Source organism: Mustelus asterias, unplaced genomic scaffold (assembly GCF_964213995.1).
Source record: "Mustelus asterias unplaced genomic scaffold, sMusAst1.hap1.1 HAP1_SCAFFOLD_2970, whole genome shotgun sequence".
Taxonomy (NCBI): Eukaryota; Metazoa; Chordata; class Chondrichthyes; order Carcharhiniformes; family Triakidae; genus Mustelus; species Mustelus asterias.
Window position 1 is genome coordinate 7,443 of NW_027592915.1, and position 11,675 is coordinate 19,117.

General features: G+C 57.9%; 1 long non-coding RNA gene across 1 annotated transcript; it reads left to right on the forward strand.

The window, feature by feature from the left end:
• Positions 1–362: 362 nt before the first annotated feature.
• On the forward strand, positions 363–7,138 carry LOC144490164 (uncharacterized). The gene is made up of 3 exons (XR_013497167.1): positions 363–432; positions 1,903–2,043; positions 7,022–7,138. It is a non-coding gene; the product is annotated as an uncharacterized LOC144490164 (long non-coding RNA).
• The last annotated feature ends 4,537 nt before the right edge of the window (positions 7,139–11,675 follow it).

Sequence of the window (11,675 nt, forward strand, 5' to 3'; positions counted from 1 at the left end):
GCGGCACTCCCTCAGTACTGACCCTCTGACAGTGCGGCACTCCCTCAGTACTGACCCTCTGACAGTGCGGCACTCCCTCAGTACTGACCCTCTGACAGTGCGGCACTCCCTCAGTACTGACCCTCTGACAGTGCGGCACTCCCTCAGTGACGCTGGGACTGTTTGAGGGTGTGGTTATTATGCTCTGTGTGAGTGTGGGTGTCTGATCTGTGGGAGGGTTCCTGCTCTCTAATCTGTGTCTCTGATGATCTGATACAGACTCTCTGCTGCCCAGCTGGACATTCGGGCGGCGGAATTTGGTGGGCAGGCGCTGGAGGCGGGTCTGAGTCTGGTGGCCAAGGCCTCAGACCATGGCAGGCGGGTTGTGTGTGAAGCTTACAGCCCCCAAGCTCAGTGAAGCTCGCAATACATTTCACCAACTCAACGTCCTGCGTAGGTCACAACCCCTCACCCCCTCACCCTTTACCCCCTCACCCCCTCACCTGTCCCCCTCACCTGTCCCCCTCCACCCCCTCACCCCCTCACCCCTCACCCCCTCACTCCCTCACCCCCTCACCCCCTCACTCCCTCACCCCCTCACCCCCTCACCCCCTCACTCCCTCACCTCCTCACCCTCTCACCCTCTCACCCTCCCCCTCCCCCCTCACCCTTTACCCCTCAACCCCTCACCCCCTCCCCCTCAACCCCCCTCCCCTCACCCTTTACCCCCTCACTCCCTCACCCTCCACCCCCTCACCCTCTCACCCCCTCACCCCCTCACCCCCTCACCCCCTCCCCCTCACCCCTCACCCCCTCACCCTCACCCCCTCACCCTCACTCCCTCACCCCCTCACCCCCTCACTCCCTCACCCTTTACCCCCTCACTCCCTCACCCCCTCACCCTTTACACCCTCACCCCTTTACACCCTCACCCCCTCACCCTCACCCCCTCACTCCCTCACCCCCTCAACCCCTCACCCCCTCACCCCCTCATCCCCTCACCCCCCTCACCCCTTCACCCCTTACTCCTCCTAACCCTTCACTCACTCACTCACCCACCCCTCACTCACTCACTCCTTCCACCCTCCACCCTCTGTCCCTCATGCCCTCCCTCCTCCCTCCCACCTCTCACCCCTCTCCAACCTCTCTTCTCCCTCCACCCTCCCTCTCTCCTCCCCCCTCCCTCCCTCCTCCCTCCACCCTCCCTCCACCCTCCCTCTCTCCTCCCCCTCCCTCCCTCCACACCCTCCCTCCACCCTCCCTCACACCCTCTCTCCACCCTCCCTCACATCCTCCCTCCACCCTCCCTCACACCCTCTCTCCACCCTCCCCTCACACCCTTCTCTCCACCCTCCCTCACATCCCTCCCTCCACCCTCCCTCCACCCTCCCTCACACCCTCTCTCCTCCCTCCCTCACACCCTCCCTCCACCCTCCCTCACACCCTCTCTCCACCCTCCCTCACACCCTCCCTCCACGCTCCCTCACATCCTCCTCACACCCTCTCTCCACCCTCCCTCACCCCTCTCTCCTCCCTCCCTCACCCCTCCCTCACACCCTCCCTCCTCCCTCCCTCACACCCTCTCTCCTCCCTCCCTCACACCCTCCCTCCACCCTCCCTCACACCCTCTCTCCTCCCTCCCTCACACCCTCCCTCCACCCTCCCTCACACCCTCTCTCCTCCCTCCCTCACACACTCCCTCCACCCTCCCTCACACCCTCTCTCCTCCCTCCCTCACACACTCCCTCCACCCTCCCTCACACCCTCTCTCCTCCCTCACACCCTCCCTCCACCCTCCCTCACACCCTCTCTCCTCCCTCCCTCACACACTCCCTCCACCCTCCCTCACACCCTCCCTCCACCCTCCCTCCCTCCCTACCCGCTCTGTCTCTCTCACGCTGCTCCCTCTGCTTCCTCCTCCAGATCCTCCGCAGTTTTTACCCTCCCAGGTTGGGATTGTGTTTGCTGAGGAACATGGAGCTGTGATCTTCCCTGTCCGAATATCGGCCAATCCCCCCGAGGTCACCTACCGCTGGAGCAGGAATGGCCAGCTCCTGGTCAAAGGTCAGGGTTCAGCGGCTGTCACTGGGATACGGAGTGTCAGTCTGATGGTTTCCGATTTGCTGCTTTCTTCTCTCTAACGATGGCTTCCTGATTTTCCTGTCCTGTTACTTTTCCCTGGACCCTCCCAGCCCTCTCCCCTCAACCTTCGTGTGTCCATCACTTTCCTGCTTGGGCCGCTGTTCTACTTGGCGTCGATCCCCTTGCTGGAGTCCTGGTGGCCAATGTCCAGTGAATGAGTACTCAGTCTGCCTTCCCCTCACCCCCATCACCTTCCCCTCACCCCCATCACCTTCCCCTCACCCCCATCACCTTCCCCTCACCCCCATCACCTTCCCCTCACCCCCATCGCCTTCCCCTCACCCCCATCACCTTCCCCTCGCCCCCATCACCTTCCCCTCACCCCCATCACCTTCCCCTCACCCCCATCACCTTCCCCTCACCCCCATCGCCTTCCCCTCACCCCCATCACCTTCCCCTCACCCCCATCACCTTCCCCTCGCCCCCATCACCTTCCCCTCACCCCCATCCCCTTCCCCTAACCCCCATCACCTTCCCCTCGCCCCCAACGTCTTCCCCTCGTCCCCATCGCCTTCCCCTCACCCCCATCACCTTCCCCTCACCCCCATCACCTTCCCCTCACCCCCATCACCTTCCCCTCGCCCCCATCACCTTCCCCTCACCCCCATCACCTTCCCCTCACCCCCATCGCCTTCCCCTCGCCCCCATCACCTTCCCCTCGCCCCCATCACCTTCCCCTCACCCCCATCACCTTCCCCTCTCCCCCATCACCTTCCCCTCGCCCCCATCACCTTCCCCTCGCCCCCATCACCTTCCCCTCGCACCCATCGCCTTCCGCTCACCCCCATCGCCTTCCCCTCACCCCCATCACCTTCCCCTCGCCCCCATCACCTTCCCCTCACCCCCATCACCTTCCCCTCGCCCCCATCGCCTTCCGCTCACCCCCATCGCCTTCCCCTCGCCCCCATCACCTTCCCCTCGCCCCCATCACCTTCCCCTCGCCCCCATCACCTTCCCCTCGCCCCCATCACCTTCCCCTCACCCCCATCACCTTCCTCTCGCCCCCATCACCTTCCCCTCACCCCCATCACCTTCCCCTCACCCCCATCGCCTTCCCCTCACCCCCATCGCCTTCCCATCGCCCCCATCACCTTCCCCTCGCCCCCATCACCTTCCCCTCACCCCCATCACCTTCCCCTCGCCCCCATCACCTTCCCCTCACCCCCATCACCTTCCCCTCGCCCCCATCACCTTCCCCTCACCCCCATCGCCTTCCCCTCACCCCCATCGCCTTCCCCTCACCCCCATCGCCTTCCCATCGCCCCCATCGCCTTCCCCTCACCCCCATCACCTTCCCCTCACCCCCATCGCCTTCCCCTCACCCCCATCACCTTCCCCTCACCCCCATCACCTTCCCCTCGCCCCCATCACCTTCCCCTCGCCCCCATCACCTTCCCCTCGCCCCCATCACCTTCCCCTCGCCCCCATCACCTTCCCCTCGCCCCCATCACCTTCCCCTCGCCCCCATCACCTTCCCCTCGCCCCCATCTCCTTCCCCTCGCCCCCATCTCCTTCCCCTCGCCCCCATCGCCTTCCCCTCGCCCCCATCGCCTTCCCCTCGCCCCCATCGCCTTCCCCTCGCCCCCATCGCCTTCCCCTCGCCCCCATCGCCTTCCCCTCGCCCCCATCACCTTCCCTGAGTTTATCTGCCAGCCTCTCGCTATCTGCCTCCCGTTTCTCTCCCTCAATGTCAACAAGATGAAGGAGATTGTCATCGACTTCAGGAAGCGTAAAGGAGAACATTCCCCTGTCTACATCAACGGGGATGAAGTAGAAAGGGTCGAGAGCTTCAAGTTTTTCGGTGTCCAGATCACCAACAACCTGTCCTGGTCCCCCCATGCCGACACTATAGTAAGAAAGCCCCACCAACACCTCTACTTTCTCAGAAGACTAAAGAAATTTGGCATGTCAGCTACGACTCTCACCAACTTTTACAGATGCACCATAGAAAGCATCCTTTCTGGTTGTATCACAGCTTGGTCTGGGCTCCTGCTCTGCCCAAGACCGCAAGGAACTACAAAAGGTTGTGAATGTAGCCCAGTCCATCACGCAAACCAGCCTCCCATCCATTGACTCTGTCTACACTTCCCGCTGCCTCGGAAAAGCAGCCAGCATAATTAAGGACCCCACGCACCCCGGACATTCTTCCCCCTTCTTCCGTCGGGAAAAAGATACAAAAGTCTGAGATCACGTACCAACCGACTCAAGAACAGCTTCTTCCCTGCTGCTGCTGTCAGACTTTTGAATGGACCGACCTCGCATTAAGTTGATCTTTCTCTACACCCTAGCTATGACTGTAACACTACATTCTGCACTCTCTCCTTTCCTTCTCTATGAACGGTATGCTTTGTCTGGATAGCACGTCTGTTCTTTTCACTGTATCCCAATACATGTGACAATAATAAATCAAATTAAAGTTTCATAGAAACCCTACAGTGCAGAAAGAGGCCATTCGGCCCATCGAGTCTGCACTGACCACAATCCCACCCAGACCCTATCCCCACATATTTACCCACTAATCCCTCTAACCTACACATCCCGGGACTCTAAGGGGCAATTTAGCATGGCCAATCCCCCTAACCCGCACATCTTTGGACTGTGGGAGGAAACCGGAGCACCCGGAGGAAACCCACGCAGACACGAGGAGAATGTGCAAACTCCACACAGACAGTGACCCGAGCATCGAACCCAGGTCCCTGGAGCTGTGAAGCAGCAGTGCTAACCACTGTGCTACCGTGCCGCCGTTACTGGTTGGTGCTGGTAGATGTACAGAGGGACCTGGGTGTTCTTGTACATAACTCACTGAGGTTAGCATGGAAGGGTGGCCTGTAATTAGGAAGGTTTTATCGCAAGAGGATTTGAGTACAGGAGCGTTGAGGACTTGCATCAATTGTACAGGAGCTTGGGTCGACCGCACCTGGAACACTGTGCGCAGTGTTGGTCCCCTTACCTGAGAAAGGATAGTATTGCCATAGACGGAGTGTGATGAATGGTCACGAGACTTGTTCCCGGGATAGCGGCGCTGTCTTCTGAGGAGAGATTGCAGAAACGGGGGCTGTATTCATCAGAGTTCCAAAGTATGAGAGACAATCTCATTGAAGGTGACACAGTGGTTAGCGCTGCTGTCTCACAGCGCCAGGGACCCGGGTTCGATTCCCGGGGGCACGGTGACACAGTGGTTATCGCTGCTGCCTCACAGCGCCAGGGACCCGGGTTCGATTCCCGGGGGCACGGTGACACAGTGGTTAGCGCTGCTGCCTCACAGCGCCAGGGACCCGGGTTCCATTCCCGGGGGCACGGTGACACAGTGGTTAGCGCTGCTGCCTCACAGCGCCAGGGACCCAGGTTCGATTCCCGGGGGCACGGTGACACAGTGGTTAGCGCTGCTGCCTCACAGCGCCAGGGACCCGGGTTCCATTCCCGGGGGCACGGTGACACAGTGGTTAGTGCTGCTACCTCACAGTGCCAGGGACCCGGGTTCAATTCCTGGCTCAGGTCACTGTCTGTACGGAGTCGGCACGTTCTCCCCGTGTCTGCGTGGGTTTCCTCCGGGTGCTCCGGTTTCCTCCCGCAGTCCGAAAGACGTGCTGGTTAGGGTGCATTGGGCCATGGGACATATGTGAGGTTACAGGGATAGGGTGGGGGATAGGGCCTGGGTGAGATGCTCTGTCCAAGAGACGGTGCAGACTCGATGGGCCGAATGGCCTGTTCTGCACCGTCGGGATTCGCTGATTCCATTCGATAGAACAAGAAACTGACAAAATACTGAATGAACAGACCGGGGGAGATGTGGGTCAGATACTTCCCTTGGGGAGTCTGGAAGCAGGGGAATGAATTCACAGCAAGGGGCAGTCACTCAGCGCCAAGAGAAGGAGAGGTAACTTCACCCAAGGGTGGTGAGAGTTGGGAATTCTCGATCCCGGTGGGAGCTCAGTCACTGAGTCTGTTCAAAGCACAGACTGAGAGATCTGTGATTGCTGACAGCGTGAAGGATTATGGGAACAGTGTGGGGGTTAAAGGCCACTGGAGTTTCCGATTGGCCATGACAGGACTGACTGGGGGAGCAGGCTCGATGGGCTGAATGGCCTCCTCCTGTTCCTGTAAGACATGATGGGGGAAGATTGGCAGCTAAAAGTAAATAAAGTTTATTATTAATCACAAGGCTGACATTAACAACGCAATGAAGTTACTGTGAAATTCCCCCACTCGCCACATCTCCAGTTCCTGTTCGGGTCAATGCATCTAACCAGCACGTCCCTCAGACTGTGGGAGGAAACCCACGCAGACACGGGGAGAACGTGCAGACTCCGCACAGACAGTGACCCAAGCCGGGAATCAAACCCAGGTCCCTGCCGCTGTGAGGCAGCAGCGCTAACCACTGTGTCACCGTGCCCCCGGGAATCGAACCCGGGTCCCTGGCGCTGTGAGGCAGCAGCACTAACCACTGTGTCACCGTGCCCCCGGGAATCGAACCCGGGTCCCTGGCGCTGTGAGGCAGCAGCGCTAACCACTGTGTCACCGTGCCCCCGGGAATCGAACCCGGGTCCCTGGCGCTGAGAGGCAGCAGTGCTAACCACTGTGTCACCGTGCCCCCGGGAATCGAACCCGGGTCCCTGGCGCTGTGAGGCAGCAGTGTTAACCACTGTGTCACCGTGCCGCTAGCTATTGGTTTGGTTGGGGAGGGGTCTGTCCTTCCTGTTACCCAATTCCCCCGCTCTCAACTGTTGGTGTGGAGAGAGACAGAGGAACCAGTTGCAATTGACACCGAGTGCCCGAGACTGTCACTGCACATTCCGTCAGAGTTCTAGACTATTCTGGGCGGCCAGGTTCAGGCTCTGAGATGCAGTTCAGGGCGTGGAGCGTGTACGGCCTCTCACTGGGATTATTCTGCTCATTCCAGATGGGCCCAGTCGTCATCATCTCAGATCAGATGGTTCGTTAGAGATCTGGAACCTCAGCCGTCATGATGCTGGGCTCTACAGGCTCCACGTGGGAAACCAGGAGGGAGAGAGCCACAGAGACCTGAAACTAGATGTGAAATGTGAGTGAGCGATTGAGCAGAGTGGAGGAGATCTTTACTCTGTATCGAACCTCAGTCCTGGGAGTGTTTGATGGGGGACAGTGTAGAGGGAGCTTTACTCTGTATCTAACCCCGTGCTGTACCTGTCCTGGGAGTGTTTGATGGGGACAGTGTAGAGGGAGCTTTACTCTGTATCTAACCCCGTGCTGTCCCTGTCCTGGGAGTGTTTGATGGGGACAATGTAGAGGGAGCTTTACTCTGTATCTAACCCCGTGCTGTACCTGTCCTGGGAGTGTTTGATGGGGACAGTGTAGAGGGAGCTTTACTCTGTATCTAACCCCGTGCTGTACCTGTCCTGGGAGTGTTTGATGGGTGACAGTGTAGAGGGAGCTTTACTCTGTATCTAACCCCGTGCTGTACCTGTCCTGGGAGTGTTTGATGGGGGACAGTGTAGAGGGAGCTTTACTCTGTATCTAACCCCGTGCTGTACCTGTCCTGGGAGTGTTTGATGGGTGACAGTGTAGAGGGAGCTTTACTCTGTATCTAACCCCGTGCCGTGCCTGTCCTGGGAGTGTTTGATGGGGACAGTATATTACAGGCAGAGTGTGTGTGTTGTTAGTGTTTTGGACGGTGAGTTGGGGCTGGGACTGAATTCTCGTTCTGCTCCTCAGATTCCCCTCGGATTTCCCGTCTCACTGACCCAGCCGAGGTGGACCTGGGAGAATCTGTCGAGTTAATTTGTACAGCAGATTCCAACCCCGTGACAAGCAACATGGTGGAATGGACATGGACGGTAAGTGTGACACAGGAACAGGAGGAGGCCATTCAGCCCCTCGAGCCTGTTACACAGGAACAGGAGGAGGCCCCATTCAGCCCCTCGAGCCTGTTACACAGGAACAGGAGGAGGCCATTCAGCCCCTCGAGCCTGTTACACAGGAACAGGAGGAGGAGGCCATTCAGCCCCTCGAGCCTGTTACACAGGAACAGGAGGAGGCCATTCAGCCCCTCGAGCCTGTTACACAGGAACAGGAGGAGGCCATTCAGCCCCTCGAGCCTGTTACACAGGAACAGGAGGAGGCCATTCTTGCTGGGTATTTGATGATCACTGCTAACCCCACTGGATGTTGTCTGCCCCGTACAGGGTGAGGGGAGGAGGGTGACTCCGGACGACCAGGTGTTCCTGAACGAGACGACGAAACTCCTGATTGGAGGAGCCACGCGAGGGGATGCCGGACGTTATGAATGTTCGGCTGATAACGGGATCCCTCCTGCTGCGATGGCCAGAGCTGAGCTGATTGTTCGATGTAAGGGGACGGTGACTGGGGTATGGTGGTGGCGGGGGGGAGGTGCGGTGGGGGGGCGGGGGCGGTGGCGGGGTGGGGGGGGTGTTTGATGGGGACAGTGTAGAGGGAGCTTTACTCTGTATCGAACCCCGTGCTGTACCTGTCCTGGGAGTGTTTGATGGGGACAGTGTAGAGGGAGGTTTACTCTGTATCTAACCCCGTGCTGTACCTGTCCTGGGAGTGTTTGATGGGGGACAGTGTAGAGGGAGCTTTACTCTGTATCTAACCCCGTGCTGTACCTGTCCTGGGAGTGTTTGATGGGGGACAGTGTCGAGGGAGCTTTACTCTGTATCTAACCCCGTGCTGTACCTGTCCTGGGAGTGTTTGATGGGGACAGTGTAGAGGGAGCTTTACTCTGTATCTAACCCCGTGCTGTACCTGTCCTGGGAGTGTTTGATGGGGACAGTGTAGAGGGAGCTTTACTCTGTATCTAACCCCGTGCTGTACCTGTGCTGGGAGTGTTTGATGGGGACAGTGTAGAGGGAGCTTTACTCTGTATCTAACCCCGTACTGTACCTGTCCTGGGAGTGTTTGATGGGGACAGTGTAGAGGGAGCTTTACTCTGTATCTAACCCCGTGCTGTACCTGTCCTGGGAGTGTTTGATGGGGACAATGTAGAGGGAGCTTTACTCTGTATCTAACCCCGTGCTGTACCTGTCCTGGGAGTGTTTGATGAGGACAGTGTAGAGGGAGCTTTACTCTGTATCTAACCCCGTGCTGTACCTGTCCTGGGAGTGTTTGATGCGGACAGTGTAGAGGGAGCTTTACTCTGTATCTAACCCCGTGCTGTACCTGTCCTGGGAGTGTTTGATGGGGGACAGTGTAGAGGGAGCTTTACTCTGTATCTAACCCCGTGCTGTACCTGTCCTGGGAGTGTTTGATGGGGGACAGTGTAGAGGGAGCTTTACTCTGTATCTAACCCCGTGCTGTACCTGTCCTGGGAGTGTTTGATGGGGACAGTGTAGAGGGAGCTTTACTCTGTATCTAACCCCGTGCAGTACCTGTCCTGGGAGTGTTTGATGGGGACAGTGTAGAGGGAGCTTTACTCTGTATCTAACCCCGTACTGTACCTGTCCTGGGAGTGTTTGATGGGGTCAGTGTCGAGGGAGCTTTACTCTGTATCTAACCCTGTGCTGTACCTGTCCTGGGAGTGTTTGATGGGGTCAGAGTGGTGAGATCTCTGACCGGCTGCTGGTTTGGATGTTTTCCAGTTAAGCCGGAGTTACGGAAAGGTGTGGACTTGAGTAAAGTTGCTGTTGTTAGCGACGGCACCTCCACAGCGACACTCAGTTGCAAAGCTGAGGGAATCCCTGATGTGGAGTTTTACTGGGCAAAGAATGGCGTATCCCTGGATCCCAGTATTCCCAGGTATGTGGAAGCTTCTCCTTTCGGGATTGGGATCGGGGAGAATGTGGAATAGGATTGCTGTCTGGATCGGAATGCCAGTGAGAGTGGTTTTGTGGGAAATGTACTTTGTCTGTAGGATGTTTTGACGGGATGTGTGTGTCGCTGGCCGGGCCCAGCGTTTACCCCCATCCCTAATTACCCCCTGAGAAGGGGCGGGTGAGCCGCCATCTTGAACCCGCTGCAGTCCCCGTGTGGTGTAGGTACACCCACTGTGCTGTTAGGGAGGGAGTTCCAGGATTTTGACCCCAGCGACAGTGAAGGAACGGCCGATATATTTCCAAGTCGGGATGGTGAGTGACTCGGAGAGGGAGCCTCCAGGTGGGGGTGTTCCCAGGTATCTGCTGCCCTTGTCCTTCTAGATGGTAGAGGTGGTGGGTTTGGGAGGTGCTGCCTAAGGAGCCTTGGTGAGTGTTGGTCAGTGGGTACAGTGGGACGGGGGAGGGTTAATGTCGATATTGGGGGCAGGGGGTGCAGTGTGGGAACTGCCTAGTCCCTGGACACCGCACGGTGAATATTTACTGTGTTTGAATCCTCAGATATTCGCAGACCGTTCGACACGAGGGGGCGCTCCATACGGGTCAGCTGGTCATCCGTAATGTCAGTGCTGCCCTCGATTACGGACCCTTTACCTGTACCGCCCAAAACCCCCTGGGACTGGACACCTTCGATGTACAACTCGTCAGTACAAGTGAGTCCGGAATAAGGGTCACGACAGAGGCTCAATACACAGGATAGAAACATAGAATCATAGAAACCCTACAGTGCAGAAGGAGGCCATTCGGCCCATCGAGTCTGCACCGACCACAATCCCACCCAGGCCCCACCCCCACATATTTTTACCCGCTAATCCCTCTAACCTACGCATCCCAGGACTCTAAGAAACAATTTTTAACCTGGCCAATCAACCTAACCCGCACATCTTTGGACTGTGGGAGGAAACCGGAGCACCCGGAGGAAACCCACGCAGACACGAGGAGAATGTGCAAACTCCACACAGACAGTGACCCAAGCCAGGAATCGAACCCAGGTCCCTGGAGCTGTGAAGCAGCAGTGCTAACCACTGTGCTACCATGCCGCACTGACTCTCATCCAATCCCCGAGTACACTCCCCGTAACACTGACTCTCTCATCCAATCCCCGAGTACACTCCCCGTAACACTGACTCCACCATCCAATCCCCGTGTACACTCCCCGTAACACTGACTCTCTCATCCAATCCCCGTGTACACTCCCCGTAACACTGACTCCACCATCCAATCCCCGTGTACACTCCCCGTAACACTGACTCTCTCATCCAATCCCCGTGTACACTCCCCGTAACACTGACTCTCTCATCCAATCCCCGTGTACACTCCCCGTAACACTGACTCTCTCATCCAATCCCCGTGTACACTCCCCGTAACACTGACTCTCTCATCCAATCCCCGAGTACACTCCCCGTAACACTGACTCCACCATCCAATCCCCGTGTACACTCCCCGTAACACTGACTCTCTCATCCAATCCCCGTGTACACTCCCCGTAACACTGACTCCACCATCCAATCACCGTGTACACTCCCCGTAACACTGACTCTCTCATCCAATCCCCGAGTACACTCCCCGTAACACTGACTCCACCATCCAATCCCCGTGTACACTCCCCGTAACACTGACTCTCTCATCCAATCCCCGTGTACACTCCCCGTAACACTGACTCCACCATCCAATCACCGTGTACACTCCCCGTAACACTGACTCTCTCATCCAATCCCCGAGTACACTCCCCGTAACACTGACTCCACC